Here is a 19,113-nt window from a genome sequence, read left to right as displayed (position 1 = left end):
TCTCTAATTAACTTCATGATTTATCAGCATGTTTTGGTGTGCCAGAGAATGAACTGGAAACACCAGGTAATCATTTAACCTTAGTAACTCTCTGTTCTTTAATCTCTGAAATTGGGATAAGATAATTATGGATATTTACATCAATATCAATATTATTGGGGTGCCTGGGTGGCTCAGTCGGTTGAGCATCCAATTCTACATTTTAGCTCAGGTCATGATCCCAGTGTCATGGAATTGAGCCCTGTGTCGGGCTCTATGCCGAGCATGGAGCCTGCATGGGATTCTCTGCCTCTCCCTCTGCCCCTCTCCCCTACTCGTGTGTTCGCACTCACTTGCACGCTCTCTCTCTCTGTCTAAAATAAAAACTAAACACATATATATCATTATTAATTGGAAATTGATAATAATTGTGGTAAATGTTACTAGAGATATTCACACAACCTCTTTTTAGCATAAAAAGTGCCATCCTTTCTGTAATTCAAAGCTGCCACTTGAACTGTTCAGAAACAAATTGTTTATCCATTCTTAATAAAAAGTAGTTGTTTTAACCACTTTTGATATGTGGCTTAATGGGGTTTAAAGAATAGCATATTACAAACAATTAGAGATTTCCTTTGTGAGAGATTAACTCATTCAGTGGGTGAACATCAACTTCACTATTATTCCAACTTTTAGCATTAAAATCAGTTAATTTGCATATATTTCTATAAAAGGTAGTCTTAAAGTCTAACTTATTTTTATCAGCATACTTACAATTACATATATATTACATATATGTATAGTATGTAGATTTTATATGTATACATATACAGCTGCACAGTTTTTCTAGGAATACTTCTGCTGCTTCTGCTTACCGGTTTTATTGCCTTAGACATGTTACTTAACCTATGCGATCTCTTCATCCATCTATTTTCTCCGTCCTAATGAGGGAAAATCATACCACTTGTTGAAAGAAGAATTAAATAGTCTATGAAAGTATTTTGTAATCAATGAAGGACTATACAAACATAAAGGGGTAGTATTTCCAATTAAATGTGTAAGAAATTCATAATCTGAGGAATGAACTACGAATCAGAAGCAGCTTTCTTCTTGCCTATCCTTTCTCCACAAGAGTTTAAATAGCTGCATGAAGAGAAAATGCTCAGCCTTTCTTTGTAAATTGGTGGCAATTCTATGGCTAGGGGAAGATCTTTTCAAGAAGTAAATTCAGAGTCTTTCCATCTTGCATGTGTGGAACATCTGTGCTAAAACCATTCCATGTACACTTCTTTGAAGCACTGACTGCCTAGAGGTACTACTTTGATTTCGGCTTTATTTAAATGCCTGAACTTCTATTGGTGAAACAAAAGATTTTCTAGTTAAGAGCTCAGCTGGGAAGGAGACCGGCCTCCAACCAGTTTAATCACTCAGAGGCCAAAGTAGCCTGCATTTTGTTTTTAGAGCACCGTGCAATGGAAATCTCTCTGTGAACTTGCAGCTTACACAAACAGCTGGTTTGGGATGCTGCTGACCCTGGGTGCAATCACTGTGGTAATTAGATTTAATTTTCCTAACCCAACAGTGTCTGGCTCCATCATGTCTACATCTCCTATGTAGAAAACCATAACTCTCGTTTAATAATACTTTGGCATGCTTAAGATTTGTGCAGTTAATATTAAAAATTACTTTTTTTGTAACTGTAAATATAGCCATTCCAACTGCAAAGGGTAACAAAGAGTTTAATTTAGAGGTTATCCCACTTCAGGAACTTTCCTGAAAGATCTTAAACCGTTAAGCAGACCTTGAATATCATTACACACTCTTCTTCTGCAAGTCTTTTGTACCCTTGTATTAACTCATTTAGAAAGATGGAATCAGCCATAAGTCATCAGCAAGCCTGAAGGGTTGGGTTTCGAGTGTTTCTGCAAGCCCAGGGATGCACACCTTCGTGCTACATCTTGGGGTGACTCACTCCGACAAAGTATCAGAGATCACAGGACTATGTAAAAAACCTGTCTTCCTGGGAGGAGAGAAGGAAAGACACGTCTGAATCTGTGTCTGCTTCCGTCTGGAGAACGCCTGTTTATGTTGTGTAGAAAAGCCATCGGTATTGTTATCTCAGGAGACCCGGTTTGTTTTATATGTGTGCATGTTATGCATGCTATAACACGAAGCTGGCCAACTGATAGCGATGAGGTACTGTGTCCCTGGGAATTATAATTGCTCGGTCGGTAAAAAAAGAAAAAAAGAACATCTGACCGTAGCTGATAATAGCACAAGGTGCATTTTGGCAGTATAAAGGAGGAAACAGGCAGAGTCACACAAGTTCTGAGTATGTTTTAACCCCCAAAAATAAGAAAGGAAAGGAAAGGAAAGCCTGGGGCTGAGGGAGTGTTACCGGGAGCGAATTGCTCAGGACTTCAAACACAGGGAGTCATTCTGTCAAGGGGAGGGGGCGGGCGGGGGCAGGCACTGGGCCTCTCTAACAAAGTCCTCCTCTCTTTGCTCCCTCCCACTTCATTCACTTGCAAATCAGTGTGTGCCCACAAGAGCCAGCTCTCGGGAGCCCGTAACCTTCCCATCCCAAGAGCTGCAGTTTCAGCCGCGGCAGCAAGAAAGGCAGAGCCCGCGACTGCAGAAGCAGCGGAGGCAGGAGCAGCCTGGGCGGGTCGCAGGGTCTCCCCGGGCGCAGGAAGGCAAGCAGAGGTGGGTTCGGTCTCTGTTGGCGGTGGTGGTGGTGGTGCAAGCCTTTTCTTTTTTTTTTAATTCTGTAGCGTTGATGGAAGCCAATCAGAGAGAGAGTCCTCTCTGCCCGATGGGTGCCGCACGCCGGAGTTGGGAGGGATGCTCAGCCTGCGAGCCCGGGTCGGGGCAGGCGCGCGGGTCCGGCTGCGCGGGCGGCGCTGCTGCCGCTGCCCAGGACAGGCGCGGGTTTCCGGGGAGTCTGGGCGCCGCTCCTCCGCCTTCTGGTAAGACCGATCCACCCTGGGGCTGGGTGGGAGCGTAAGTAACGGGCCGCCGGGAAGAACTCGCTGCCTTCCTCTCCGCGGGCAGAGGCTGCCAGGAGAGCTCCGGCATTTGCAAAGTTGGCTGGTCAATTACCAAGGGCGCTGGTGCGTGCAGGACCCGCAGAGCCGTTGGGGGCTTGATTTATTTCCACCTGCCCACATCACAAGGGTCTGTGCGGGGACTGCTTTGGCTGAGTTACATTTCTTGCCCTGGGGGGTAAAGCAGAAAATCAGGTAGCTTGAAAACTCCTGAATGCTCCCAATAAGGAAAACTTAAGCTAAATAGATGGTATGGCTCAGAGAAGGAGCCAAAGAAAACTGTTAGCTTGCACGTTCTGGGAAATGCCTGCCGGCTCACATAGGGAAAGAAATGCTTGGGTTGCAAGGAAAGTCCAACATTGGACTCCGAAAATGGAGCACACTGTCCAGGGAAAAGTCATGTGGACGACGCAGCTCGATGGTGCTCTTCCACGGCTGGCCAGGCACAAATCTGGGGGATAACGCCTCCCCCGGACTGGTTGGAGAGCAGACCAAGTATGCCGGGTTGTAGGTGTCCGATGCAGGAAAAGTGGAGCCCCCAATGCGTTAATCCCCGAATTTAGTAAGAGCGAATGTTGCTGTGTTGTGTACTGCAGCAGTTGAGAGCCGGGTTTACTTCTGTAGTTAAATATTCTTCTGCCAAGAGTTATCGGAGATCTCGAGATGGAGGCTGCTGGAGAGGTCAGCGTGGTGCTGAGAAGTGTTTTCACTGCTGCAATAAAATCCATATTTTATGGGGAGTTATATGCAGGTCCTTGTTAGTCCAAAGGGCTGTTCACCTGAGTTAACTACTGAGAAAATTCAAGTACCAAGAAGTTTAATCATCTGGAATAGCCCCACATTTCCCTCTCCCTCCTTCATTTTTTTGGTAAAGCTATTTTAATTATAATATTTACACTATAGAAGTATGTCAGCCCCTGTCTCCGCCAATCTTCACTTTCACTTACTGAAGCACATAATGTGGGAAAGAAGAGATTTTTTTCCTTCAAACATAGCTGGAGTGGCTGGTATGTAGATGTATGGCTGCTCTACAGGGGTGCACACGCAAAATATGGGCTTTCTGATTGTTTATTATCCAGGGGATAATAAACTCTTCTCTGTATCGGAAAAGGAACACAGAGATATACCTAGAAAATGTACAACTCTTCTAAGAATGAACAACAAATATGCTTATACAAACGGTAGCCAAGGATTGCTTTTCTTTTCTTTTTTTTTTTTTCTTTTCTTGCTGATACCTTTACCTGAAAAGAAAGCCTTTACGATTCTACTTTAGGAGAAAAAAAAAAAAAATTCTTCCAGTTTAGCTTGAGCATCATCCTTTGTGTAATAGCACTTGCATGGCTCTGTGTTTGCTATTTTAGAGATCCGGAAAACAAGTTGTGTCAAGAAAGGGGGTATGATCAAGCAGATGTCTTCATCATGTCAAAAGGAAGAGGGCAAAGTTTATTCCAGAGGCCAGATTTTCAATGCAGAGCTCAGAAACTTAAAAGAAATCCAATATGTACTGGAAAATACAATTGCATAGGACTGTATCTCACCCCCTTTTGTTTTTGGTCTGTTCTAATTAAAAAGGTATTGGGAGGAAATAAAAGGCAGATCTTTTTCTACCTACTTTGATGGTTCATGGCATACTTCTCAAGCAGAGGAAGTAACAAATTTCTTCAGGAAAACATGAGAGGCAGCAGCACAGTTCTGAAGGGAAATGGCAATGGTTTAGTTCTACTGTACTTGTCTAAAATTATCTTTTACTGCCATTATAAGTGACAGACTGGATCCTCTATAGGGACTTTTAGTCCCTTTACTATCTGGCTTTTACATCAATTTATTGCAATTATAGTTCTTAATGCTAACTTTGCAAAGATAATGTATAGAAACAAAGTCATTTTCTACCAAGTAGCCTACTCTCAGAAAATGTGTACCTTACCTCCTCCACCCACCACTTCCATCAGCTCTGCAAGTAAAAACTCACTTTAAGGCACTCTTCATTTTTTAAGAAAAAAGTCTATCTCACAAAATATTGCTCTGGGAAACTTGAAACAGTGAAAATTTCTAGAAAGCACAACTATAATTCCAGGACATCAAAAGACACTTCATTCTGGCAAATGTGTCAATAAGTTGGAACAACAAATTCTTGAATATCTAATATATATGGTATATACACACATATGTATAATATACATAGGGATTTTTAAAAATGATAAAATATGACAAATATTTTTTAATAAAACCACGTATCCTCCTTAGGAAGTGAAATGTGTGGTCCCCCCTTCTGGCCCTTACTTGCTTTGCAGCCATAATGCCAACTTACCAAGGCTGCATCCTTTGAACTATCGAAACTTTTTTTAGTTGGAAGGGACCTCTAGTGGGTCACTCCATGCATTTCTCCCTGTAGTTCAGTTGCATCTGGATTTTGTTATCTAAGGTAATAAGTGCATAACAGCTTTTTCTCCATAGTTGAGTTAATGTCCTCCAAGTACTACCTTGACATTTATGCCAGGTCAAAATCATTATTATTGCTATCATGTGTGTGGTTCCTCTAATTTAAGGAACTCAGGAGTATTTGCACAGTGAGCTGGGCATGCAGACTTTCAGTAACTTTTCAATCGTTCCAAATAATAGCATTAGCCAATTAATAAAGAATTCACTACCATCAATATAAGATTTTCCTTATTTCTGACCTTGCCAAGACTGTACTTCCTTCATTCAAATTTACCCAATAATAATAACGCCATTATAGTTATGACTCAAAACTTCCATGAAAAGCACCCCCACCACTAAAGAAATATTTGCTGAAAAAAATTTAATTAACCTTTTAGAGATCTATAAACATTCACAAGTATATTAAACTAAAGGCTTATAATATAAAGTCCCTATTCAAATAAGCATATATTAAATGTCCAAATGCTGTCTGGATGCATGCATCACCCTAATTTTGTGAGGTGTTTTTATTTTTCTCTTTGATGTATCACAACACATTTTAGGTAACCTGCTCCTTAAAAAAGTCTGCCTGGGACTTAAAGTAAGTTCTCTAGGGGTGAATCAGCTTCTGCTGACAGTCTGCAGGTTGCAACTTCCAATTTAAAAATCTGTTCTAAAGTTTGAAATGTGTTCCAAATGAGATAACATCCGGCAGAAGCCAGTTGCCTTGTGCTGCTTGCTTAGTCACGGCAAACCATTCTTTGGGGTTGATCAGAATTAGGGTCTCGCTTATAAAAATAACGAACAGTGACTCAGTCTGAATTGCATTTTTTAATAGTGTTTCAGCTAGCTAGTGTCTACTGAGCTCACCTTATTTGCTTCACAAAAAGGTGAAAATGTAGATAATCAAACATTCTCTGGTACAAATTTTTTTTTCTGAATAATGATTCTAAATACAAAGACTCAAGAACATCATGCTAATAGGGAAATTGCTAAAAGAGAAAAAGTAAAACTCTCACACAGAGAGAGAGAGAGCACGCCCAGTTGTGACACTGTTCCGATAATATTAGAGAAGAAATATAGAAATGCAGGGCTTGGGTTGGTTTTTTTTTCCTCCTCAGTCTTTTATTTCTCTTTTTGTTCTCCATTGGGATTTTTATTTTACTTTGAAGACAGATGAGGTTGGGGCACTTCCCTAGATCTAATATTTTTGTTTAAGCTTTCCTCTTATGAAGATTAACTGGCCTACATTTTAAAAGTGCTATTCCTAAGGAATGCTCCCTTTTTCAAAGCAGTCATATGAGAAACTTCAGGTTATCCCTAATTAGTTGTAGAGCCAAGTGTATACAGTCTTTGTAACGCCATCACTTACAAAGTAGGAAGAGAAGAGGGGGAAATTCATACAAATAACTACTCAAAAAGGTGGTGCACCTTCATTTACTACAAAAGTAAAATGGACTAAAAGCTCTTTAAGCCAAAATGGCTGGGTCAGAGGGGACCAGATACAACCAGTATCTAGTTGTTTAAGACTGTACTACCCAGGAAATTTTTAACTCTTCCAACAAAGATAACTCACTGAAGAAAGAATGCTCTGAGCACACACGCATAAATGTAAACCAGACACATATGCAGAGGGCGCTGTGTCCCTCATCCCCACAGATTAGAGATTATTTTACCTTGTTTCATCTGTTTAATACCTTTATACTAACACTGTTAGGTGCTTATTTCCTCTATTAATCAGATCATCTTGCTGAGATTTATGAGAGGAAGAGTTTAATTAAAGCCAGAATGGTACTATTAAATTTGATGTGCAGTATAAATGGGCAGCATGGGTCCCAAGCTTCTCCTACCATATGCAGTGCTATCTTGTGGAAGAGAGTATCTTATGAATACGAGAAATATAAAGCTAGCCACCACCGGGAATAATTTGTCTTCATATTTCATCACTTGAAATCACTGTGCTTTTTCTTTCTATAATTTCCTAAATTGGTAGATCTGCCCAAAAGATGTTTAGGAGACTCAATAAGTTATAGGAATGGAAAGCAACAAGAGAAAAATAAATTGAGGAGGTGTATAAGCAAAGGAAAAGAAATGAAGAGATGAATTTTTACATAAAAGGGAAACATAATAGAAATAGAATCAAAATTGCTGTTTTTACACAATGTGCATTTTCTACTTTATAAATATTGCTACTATTAAGTACAATCTTATAAACACAACATCATTAACATGTTTATAAACACTACACTTCTCTACAATGGAATGTAAATTTGAAAATGATCCTTCAAAAAAATCACTATCTAAAGGAAATGATCCTGCATGGATCATAAAATAACCAAAGAAACATGTTTTTTAAAAAGTGGTCTAAAATCTCAGGAGAATCAAAGAAAGAGGTTTTCTTACTGCTTTGAAGAATAGTGACTCTTCTACATCTATTATCTTTATTGTTCTGCAAGCTAAATAGATCTACTGTGTGATCTTCTAGCACATGCAAACCAAAATATATAATAGTGACACACCTCAAATATAAGTCACCCATTTCAATTCTATGTGTGAGAAAGCATGATGAAAGACTGAACTAGCAAGACAGTTCTCTCCACCCCTACGCATGCCTGTTAGTGTGTGTGTGTGTGTGTATACACACACACACACACACACATATATATACATGTATATATTTATATACATATACATGTATATATTTATATACATGTATATGTATACATGACAGCCAAGATTAAAAAAAACACTAACCATTAGGCTCAGATTTTTTATACATTAAAAAATTAATGATAAAGTAAATGAAAATAAAACTTTACAGAGCTTTTCTACATGTTACATGCTGTTCTAAGCATTTTACATGTATTCTGTATAGTAATGATTATACACTAAGTAAAAGGGAAAATGTTATACTTATATCCTTTTTATTTGGCCCTTTTTTGGTTCGAATTTCCAGGGAATTTCTGCTTGAGCTAAGCACTTAATGAATGTGCTGTTTACTAACACTTGTGCTATCTTAGAATTTAAAGTCTGACTCTCTGAGAAATACATAGCAGCAGAGGGCATGGGAATGATTTGATTATTTTGACCAAAGCAATGCAGATTTTAAGGCTGGGAAAAATTCTTGTAGGTTACTCACTTTTGAAAAACTACTTGCAAGCATGCATTACAGCTTATAATTGTAGTAAAAAGTGTCATGTGAGCCATTTGAGTGTAATGGTACTTTTTATAAGAGAATAAATGATCTCTTACCTTCAGAGATAGCCTCATGTTGGAGGAGTATTTGAGGAAGGTAGCTAAAAATGACAACTATTCATTTCCTTGACAGGGGCATCCCACCTGTGCAGTACCCTTTGAAAGCATGAGTCTTTTCTCAGTGCATTGGATATTCTCACTCTGTACAGAGTATTTAGGACTATGGGTAGAGTTGAGTGAGGTCATAGTATTTCCCCTCCTTATCTGATGAGTAAAAATAATTTTTTTCTTCTTTGATGACCACAATTTTGTTATTTAATTACCATCATAGTTCAATATTTGTTCTGAATGATTTCTCTCCCCAGTAAAATTTCACACCAAAAAAAAAAAAAAAAAGTTGGGGGTGGGGAAGGAAGACATCCTATTAGCTATATAATAATATTATATATGGTTGATATTGATGAGCCATTTTCATTAAACCTTATTCTTTCTATTGCCAGTATTCAAAAAGTCATGTAGTTAATCCAGCTTTCATGGACAATGTGATAATTACAAGTAAAATCAGAGAATGTGAGACACTGGAGCTTAGAAATGACTTGACCCAATATCCATCATTTACATTTGAGATACTTGATGACCAGGGAGGTTAGTGAGTTTTCTCTATCTCTCCTTTCTGTAACTTCTGGCTGTTGGGCAGTGTTGCTTTTTATCATCTCCACTTAATTATGGCATTAAAAACTGAAGAGGAACTTTAAATCTATAAATTGTTATTTATAAACATGCTGTGAAGGAGCAGACATGGAAACTTACAGATAAAATGAGGATTTAGGCTTTAGAAATTTCATGTGTTTGTACCGTTTTGTAAAGTTCCCAATGTAAAGAAGAATTAAAACTTTCCTTCGAACTTTTGACCACTATTTGGGGGACACATTATAAAATTTAGGTTTTTATTTTATTGTAATGGCCTGATGGTTGTTTTGAGTGAGCTTTATCTAAGTCAGTGATTCCCCAGGCTATCCAAAGTGTCCATCTTTGGAAAAAAAAAATTATTGGTCAGTGATTGGATATAAAAAATTATGACAATCTATTGTGTTTTTCATAAATCTCAATTTATTTAAGTACCCAGTGACCTTCCCCCTTCTTTAGAGTTAACATGTCAATTCTTTCACAAAAGTGTGTGGATAGATTATGTTGTTTTTTACCCTTATCAAAATTAAAATCTGGCAAGCAACCCAAAGTCAACCCTACCTCCTTAAAAAAAAAAAGAAACCGTTAGTGTTCCATAAAATCCAAAAGTCTGAGGAGACTGGGTTAGATAATGAATAACATCATGTTGAAAAATGATTGACCTACTTCTCTTCCTTATTTGGATGAATAAAAAGTAAAGGGGAATTATAATGATATTTAAGAGTCAAATAGCCAAAAAGACAAGCTAAACAAAAGTCATTCAATCAAAAGGTATCCTTGGATCCCTTAATTAAACCTTACAGAGATTAATACAAATGTTTGGAATACTAATACAGTCTTTGACTATATTAACAAGTCCTCCAAAGGCATGCTTTGCCAAGCTCTTGGCCAGAATGTGTCATCAACAATGAATTTGCCCACTTGATTACATAGTGGATTCTTCAGCGGAAAACAAAGTTTTAAATTTACATCTAACTTGATGACTTAATGAAAACCCAGCTCAACTGAACCATTCACATTATAAAAAAGGTATCTTTTTTTTCCATAAAAGTGAACTTTACATAATTGTGGACAAATACAAATTTTCTAAGATGCTGCATTGTATTTTAAGGTTTGCATTTTTATTTCAAAAAGCAATTGCCTTCTAGCTTATAGTGTAGATTTCAGTCATGAAAATGAGCTTATCATATTTTTAGCTGCAAAGCTTAAACCTCTTTTGCAGGATTAAAAAAAGAGAGTTTCATTAATCTACTATCATCCATTTTACAAAATGTTTGAAACTGCTCAATTTCACATTCAGCTAAAATATTCTAAGCTCTCCTTAGCAACAGGTTCTAATTTAACACAGATCAAAATGGTGTGGTCAGACTAAGTAATCACCAATGTAAAATGATAAAATCCACCAAGACTGGAATATTACTACTGAATCCTAATTTGAACCAAGTCAAGCTACTATATCTCCCAACAATTATTCTCATATTAAACTACTTGTTTAAAAAGTATCTAGTTGAGATTTTTGTCAGTGTTTCATAAATTAATTCCATGTTGGAGGCCTTGTGATAAATACCAGTGCCACAATTTCACTCTCTTCCTGACTCCTATCTATCTTTTTACCAAAAAGAAAATATTTGGGGCAAGTCCTAACTAAGACAGAATGAAGGGGTCACTTACTGATTAGTATCATCAAGAGGAGTGGTCCCAAACCTCCAGATCCAGAAAGTACTAACTCTGCAATAAGTTTTGAATTCAGAGAAAGTATATTTACCTGCAGATAAATTGCCTTTGAAATAAGTGCAGGCATGCCAAATACAGATCTCATATTTAAAAATTTTGTCTCATGATACTTCCTTTTCTTCCTCAAGTTTGCTTTTAATTCTCAGATGCCACACTCCAAAATATCTTTCCAAATAGCACCATGGTTTGTTTTTCTTAAAAACGTCCCCATTGAATTTAAATATGTGTATATTTTGTGTTCTAAAAAACACTGGAATCAAATTAAAGAAATGACCACAATAGAGGGAGGGACACTGCAAGATGTCTGGTGATCAGGTGAATAACCACTTTCTCACCAAACAGAATGCTAAATAAGACAGTTACTTTATTGAAAATATGAAGGCAAAAGCTACATAGAGCAAAATGCTCTAAAGTGACTGAGTTTAATGTAATGTAGTGAAAGATTTTTATACAGTGGACAGAGAGAGGAGAAATATTTGAAACCCTATGCTGGATTAATTGGGCTCTTAAGAACAAGAAGTTTGCTTTGCACCCTGAATGTTCTGAACATTTATAGAGCATATGTTTGCTTCCCAATTTGTCACTAAATTAAAATGGATTTTTAAAAGGCTTATTTTTTTTTCTTTTTTTATCTATATGACAATCTTTTCATCATGTCTGGTTAGAGAAACTAATCACAGAAAACAAGAGCCAAACTTCGCCTTGCTTTGTAACTGAGAAATATACACTAATATCCATAATGTTATTAAGAAAGACTTTAAAGCAAGGAGAGCAATTTAGGCTGAGTGTTAAACTCAGCAATCCAAAGAAACAGCCATGAGGCTCCAACTGCTCAAAAGATGCCCTGCTTGTCAAATACTTTCCAATTTAGTTTTTACCTGAATGACAAGCACTCCTAAAAACAATGCCAAGACTTTTAGAAAACTCCTTACTTGATTCCCTGCATGGCAAAAGCACACCTGATCCACATATAAGATGGCTTATGGAATAAATAAATCCAGGTTGAGGAGAAAGGAGAAACAATTTTAAAATATCACTTCTCCATCTCCAGATCACAGTTTTAAGGTGAAAGCATCACTAGCAAATATAAGCACATAGTGAGGGCTCAATAAATGCTTACTAGGTAAAATTCTCATACAAGCTACAAGATTCTCTTCAATAAATATTTTCCCAATTTACTTCCTTTTCAAGTTCATTCACAGCAGTGAAAAAAATCTAACTTTTCTATCCCACGCTAATCATTTTTAATAATTCTGACTCCTTTAAAAGGAGCTGATTTCAAAGGAAACCCTATCCATGGTGTCCTGAGTGCTAGAGGGACTAAGCATGAAAATAGAGCTGCCCAGCTTCAAAATCGGGCCACCAGACCTCTTCTTCCTTCAGGCAGACTTTTTATTAAACTTGGTATGAAACAATGTTGCCTGGAGCCTGATTAACAATTTATGCCTTCCTAAGCAGATTAGCAAGAAGTCTGTCATTTTGATTTTTTAATTCTTAATTTATGTTTGGAAACAGGAAGTACCTCTGAGTTTACATTTTCAATGTATTTTCTTTTTAAGAATCCAAGCATAAACTAAACATTGTTCTGAGATTTTTTTCTTTTACAATTTTAATATCCATGTATATTACTATACATTTTCTATGATAAATAAAGCAATTGCTTTTTTGCTAAGTGAGTGACTTTTTTCACCTCCCATTCAAATAACCCTACATATTCTTTTAAAAATATCATGAAATACAAAAATAAGAAAGATGACTGGGAAAACTGAGTAGGATAACAATAAAAACTAACACTTAGAGAACACTTACAATACTCAAGGCACTGTTCTAAATGTCTTATAGGAATGTAATGTTCGTAACAATGCTCTGAAGTAAATTCTGTCAATCCTCCTGATTTTAAGACAAGACTAGAAAACAGAGCAGTTAAGCAATTTGCCCAACGTCACACAGCTAGTAGAGTTGACCCTTAAATAACACAAAGGTTAGAGGAACCATCCTCCATATAGCTGAAAATCTGTGTATAGCTTTCAAGTCCCCCAAAACTTAACTAATAGTCTACTGTTGACCTAATAACATAAACAGTCAATAACACATATTTTGTATGTTATATGTATTACATACTGTATTCTTGCAATAAAGTAAGCTAGAGAAAAGAAAATGTTATTAAGAAAATCATAAAGAAAATACAATTACAGTGCTGTACAGTATCAAAAAAATCCACATATAAGTGGACCCGCACAATTCAAACCCATGTTGTTCAACAGTCAACTGTACCTGTCAGAGATAAGTTTGATGGCCCATACTCTTGACTGCTGAACTCTTATGCCTTTTATGCTTAATATGTATGCACTCAAAAAGATAATGGACAGATATAGATTCAAATGTATGTATCTCAAATCCACAAATAATGTCAAAAGTGTAAGTATATACAATATATACAGTATATGTAACGTACACATTTCTCAGGATTCAGAAATACTACTAGAAAGAAAATAAGAAAACACATCTTTCCTTTTCATCCCTCAATGAATGTATCAGTATATTTGCATAACAATTAATGATCAATTAACATTGGCCCAAAGCAGCAGATACCAGCCTCAGGAAAGCCTTTTAGTTTTAGGCCTGGCTATTCATGTTGAGTCAATCTTGCAATCACTTAATGCTTGTCCCAAAGGGCCTAGCAAGAGTATTGGGAGGTTCAGATTCATCATTCATTTATTTATTCCTTCTGTAATATTTACTGAAGGCCTCCCGTGTCCAGTGCAGGAAAGAGAGACAGTGGATGACCAGACTAACATGCACTAGCAATTTGGGGGAAATTGATTTATTTCTTCATACTCTAAAGCACATAAATCTTATATGGACTAAAGATTCAGGAGTACAAAATAAAACTGTAACTTTACTAACCAACAATTAGGTAAATCTCTATTTGAAATGTTGAGATAGTAATAGAACCCCTGAGCATGAAGCCAGAACTTAAAAACAAAGTAAAGGAAGACAGCATCATTTGATGCATGGTCTATTAATGGTAGGCCAATAATACCAGCTTTGTAGATAATGAATAGGACATCCAGAGTTGACTATGTTTTGTCTTCTCTCCATAGTTGCATCTTACATGAATATAGAAATTATCCTTTAATTTCAGGTTACATTATGATTTGTAGGGTTTCTATTTATTTTTTAGGCTTGGCTTTTGACTTTCCACCCCAGCTCAGAAACAACCACACATCCAAAACCGTTCACTACCAAAAGCTTATTAGAGTTTTATTCTTGATAATACAACTCTGAATACATTCACAGTGTTTCTTTCAGCAACCCTTACAATATTACCAAAGAGTTTGCTGTACAGCATAAAGCCTTATATATATTGACCAGTAGAAATACATTCAGCAAGAAATCACTTTACCCCCAAGAAGACAAGCTGAAATTAAGGTTTAGGTGAGGGGATTTCAAATCAATTGAAGCATTTAATGAACACTTTTGTACAAGGCATTGTGTCAGGTGCCATAGATAACACCATGGTTTGATGTCAGGTCGGTTCCAATATGTATTTAATATTAAATAGGACTGCTCGAAACTACCATTTTAGAAACGTATTTAATGAACAGATAGGTGTTCTGTCAGGATTGAGTCTTCAGTCATGGAACAGATTAGGATCTACCTTTGCTAAATGGCTGACACCCGAACTCAGTACTAATATTGAGCTGGTGTGCCCCGGAAGAGCTATTCTGGTTGCTTACCTCTGTTATCCCCATCCATCTTCACCTGGCCAAACCAAATCTCACTGGATCTTTAGGGAAAAGTCTATTTCTCCAAGAAGCTTCCTCTGACCTTCACTCGCCTGTCCTGCTTTTGGCTTAGATTTCTCACTACATGACTGTATAACAGGCCTTACTTAATCTCAGTGCAACTGTAAACACATCTGTCCAAAAGTCTCTGCATGATAATCTAGGCCTCACCAATGAAATCACATGTAAGCACCTGGAAAACAAAGTCTCTGGGACTTATTTTACCACTAAGGCCTAGCACTGTTTTTGACATACAGCAAGAACACATTATTCTGGACTACCTTTCTATGTTTTTACATTATTCATGTTGGATGTTTGTTTTCGTTACTTATAATCAGATTTCCTTTGTTCACAACACAAGAAAGTCAGTGCAAGCCTTCCAGACTGTCCAGGCCAAAGGGATACATCCAACAGAAGAGTGATATCCCTAGGACAACCTTGGTGACTTTGGCCAAATATCTGAAATAGAGTTACAAACCCTGTAACTGGCAGGTTTCCTAATACAATACTTGAGGGTTTTATTGTTATTATTATTATTATTTAGGATGTCTTCTTACCTAAAAGTTGACTTTTGCCTGGTCACTCTACACCAAGAAAGACATAGAATTGTTTACAGTTTTTATTTATGCATTCAGGCTGAAAACTGTGGCTGTATATTTTCTCTCTTTTGTGTAGACTAGTATGATAAACCTTGATTATCTTTTGGTTTATAATCCACCCACAGTAGTACATCACACTGAATCTACAAAACAGTCTGTGGAACATTCTTGTGTAATTTTCAGTGAGGAAAATAATTTTTCCCTTAAATTCTCACCCTGGCAATGTTTCTTAAGGTTCTATAGGAAGTTTAATACCAGATTCTACATACCTTGTTATAACCTTGAACATAGCTGTACAAAATAGATTGAATTTAATTCAACTGATTATGTAGTCCTGTTTCATTCCTTAAGTGGCAGTCAATGCATGGAATAGAATCTTCATGAATATTGCCTGGCAATGAAATATGCAGTTCAACCCAGCTCTATCTGAGCATGCCAAATGTTTTGTAAGGTTGTGAGATGAAGTGGAAGAGGTTTGGATGATGTTCTTTATACTTCCCCTTTTAATGTGATATCCATCAGCCTGAAGTCTAAGGTACATGGAGAATTTTAAACTTACTAATCAATACTATACAATAGTTTGTTTCATATAAGTGATTTTCTAGACTAGAATAAGTATGGTGATATAGGCTATCGAATTTTTCTTTTTTTAATGTTTATTTAGTTATTTTTGAGAGAGAGAGTGCAAGCGGAGGGAGGGGCAGAGAGAAACGGAGAGAGAGAATCCCAAGCAGGCTCCACACTGTCAGCACAGAGCCTGACTTGGGACTCGAACTCATGAACCATGAGATGATGACCTGAGCCGAAATTGAGAGTCGGAACTTAAGCCACTGAGCCACCCAGATGCCCCTCTTGTCAAATTTTTCTATTACACCTCACTACTGTGGAATATTGTAACTTCCAAGGAAAAGTAGTAAAAACTCAGGATTTACCAAAACTAAAACAGTGAGTCCCAAGATTCTTCTCTGCCTCTTGACCATTCTCTTGATTAATACTTTCTTATCAGTAACATCACTCATTAACACAAGTAATCTAAACTGCCTAGGGTCAGTCCTCTCTCATACTTCACATCTTCAACTTCAGAATGGTAAGTAGAGAATTAAAGGATTTTCAGGAGTGATTAGCTAGTGGGGGTGGAGGGGAAGCCAATAACTAAGCCTATTAACAGAGGAAAGGTGATCAGAAAAGCAAGCTATAGTAATTCACGTTCAGCATCCTAAAGATCTGATTACTCTTTCTCACTAAGTGTTTTCAGCCTGTGTATTAGGATGCTTTGGGCTACGGGTAAGAGTAACTCCCATTTCAAATTGCATTAAGAAATAAATAAAATTACATTTTACATGAGAGACAGTCCATAGGAAGGCAGGCTTAAGTGGTGTGGTCAAAAATTCAGGATCTTTCTGTCCCTCCATCCTCCCATCTTGGGCATCAAAATCACTCAACCAGGGATTTCTCTCAGACTTTAAGGTTGCCAGTGGCAAGGGGGGGGCCACATACTTCCTCATTCTTGTCTGGCAGAAGAGAGAGAAACGTCTCTCACAGTCAAGAAGTAAGAGCAATGCCCTTCAGTCTGATAGTCCGATTAAGCCAGTTTAGTGAGCATTGGTGGTTCAGTGGTAGAATTCTCGCCTGCCTATTAAGCCAGTTTGGGTCATACAACCACTCTTACTACATTATTAATTGCTTAGAAATCCTATTTGCTAATTGGCTCTTTAGACTTAAGATCCATTCTTGAGATCAGCTTCCTTGATTCCTGTACTGTATTATACAAGTAAGGGCTTCAATGGGATTCAGTTTCATAAATGATAGTTAGAGGTAATAAAGAACAAGACCAAAATCCACCTAGTCCACCAAGTGAGGGTTACCTGCAAAATGGCAATTAGAGTGATACTTACACCATTTGAATGACCTCTATTCCTATTTCATTTTACTCTGTGCACAAAGCAGGGTTTTGGTGCATTTGTTTTGAGAATAGACTGACTAGAAAGTCATCACTGTCCAAAAAGAAAACATTTTTTTCATCTAGCCATTGGAGGCTTAACTAGCTGGAAAGAAAATATAATTTCATTTTGTTCCCATAGTCTCATTTAGAAAATAATCTTAAGAGATTCAAAGGACACCATACCATGTGAGCACTTTTCTTGCTCTCAGGGGGTTTGGCTTGGGCTTTAACTTTTCTAACATGTTCTGAAGTGTTTTCTTAAGCAACATTTTTGCCTTTAGCACTGTCCTAACCACTGGAGCTTTAAGAAAACTTTTGAAAATGTTGTTTAAAAATAGAATCACAAAACATTTTCTCCTTTATTGCTAAAAATAACCTGAATCTTTCCTTAAGAACCCCCCTTTTTTTTATTTTAGGTTTTATCTGAAAGGCAAATAAGCTGAAATGCAGATGTTTATCTAAATCCAACTTAAAACAGTAAGAAATAATTGTAAAACATAAAAGGAAAACCCAACAGAGTTCTGCCCCTGTTGTCTGGGTAATTTTAGGCCAAAGTAGGGTTCTGAGGTTTTTTTTTTTTTTAATGCATTAATGTGGATGCGATGTATGCCACACAACAGGATGTTCCTAAAACATCCTGTAATAAAGTCTAAGGTCTAAAAGCTTATATATTTTTCCCTAATCTTATTTGTATTCCCTTAGAGCTGACCTTGCCACAGTGTGAGTTCACCTCTCTGCAAATATTTAACTATAACAATAATCTCTTTTATTTTTTTTTTTCTGGCCTAACAATTTGGGGGCAGAATTAAGGAACCAAGACCATACAAGCTTAATGTTTAATCAAGAGATGAGTAATTGGTGACATTTTGAGGAAAGAGAGCATCTTGATCATTAAACTCCTAAACTGTCCTACTTTTGCATGACAAAGGGAGTCCCAGGTTGACTGTGTTGACACAACAGGCAGGAGACCCTGTCGGACATTTCGTTTAGTGCAGTTTCCTCCAATAAAATGAGGATAACGGTAGTTTCAATTTCATAAGGGTGTTATGAGGAGTTACCAAGATAAAGCGGCAAAGAACTTAAGCAAAGCTTGTGGGAAACAGCCCCCAAATGCTAAGTGTTTGTTTTGCTGTTACTACTGTTATCATTATTTCTTCACATTTTCAGTCAAGTTGAGGTTTTGGGGGTATCTTTAACATGCTGCTGGCTTTTTTTTTTTTTTTCTAATTTCACTAACTGGAATGAAGCACATTTTTTTATGTCACAAATGTAACGTGCCACTGAGGGCAATATGCCCATAATTCTTCTCACTGAGCCCTGTTTTGGCTGACACAGTGAATGTGCCAAATATGGCTTAACTTCAGAATTTCCTCAGAGCCTCTTCAGCACCGTTCCCCAGAAAATCTGCAACCTGAGCTGGGCTCCTCATCTGGGCTTGCAAAGGTGTGAACTGACTGTGGTCAAGATGAAGTAAAAATGATCAATGCGAATTCTCTGGAGCACTCTGTTGTCCTGGCCTGTGGATGGTCCTTTAACCTGTTTGCCAGCCTCCCCTCATCCACGTGGTAGTGACCGGAGAAATACAAGGGCCTGAGCAACACAAGGCGCTCACGTGAGCGCACGCACACACGCGCACACGCGCACACACACACACACACACACACACACACACACAATCAGTTCCACTACCAAAAACGCCGCAAGTAAAATGGGGTAAAGAGGTT

At 37.4% G+C, this 19,113-nt stretch overlaps 1 protein-coding gene across 3 annotated transcripts in view; it reads left to right on the top strand.

Moving 5' to 3' along the window:
• Positions 1-2,497: 2,497 nt before the first annotated feature.
• The window catches only part of CDH6 (cadherin 6), a 127,364-nt gene continuing 110,748 nt past the window's right edge, over positions 2,498-19,113 (top strand). The window contains exon 1 of one of the 3 annotated variants that reach the window (XM_019812349.3): positions 2,498-2,685. The gene's annotated coding sequence lies outside the window, so the exon portion shown is untranslated. Of the gene's footprint in view, positions 2,686-2,790; positions 2,949-19,113 lie in introns of those variants that run through there. The other 2 variants (XM_019812377.2, XM_019812356.3) reach the window with 2 other exon arrangements.

This window comes from Felis catus, chromosome A1, assembly GCF_018350175.1.
Source record: "Felis catus isolate Fca126 chromosome A1, F.catus_Fca126_mat1.0, whole genome shotgun sequence".
Classification (NCBI taxonomy): Eukaryota; Metazoa; Chordata; class Mammalia; order Carnivora; family Felidae; genus Felis; species Felis catus.
This window is presented reverse-complemented; position numbering and strand designations above follow the sequence as displayed.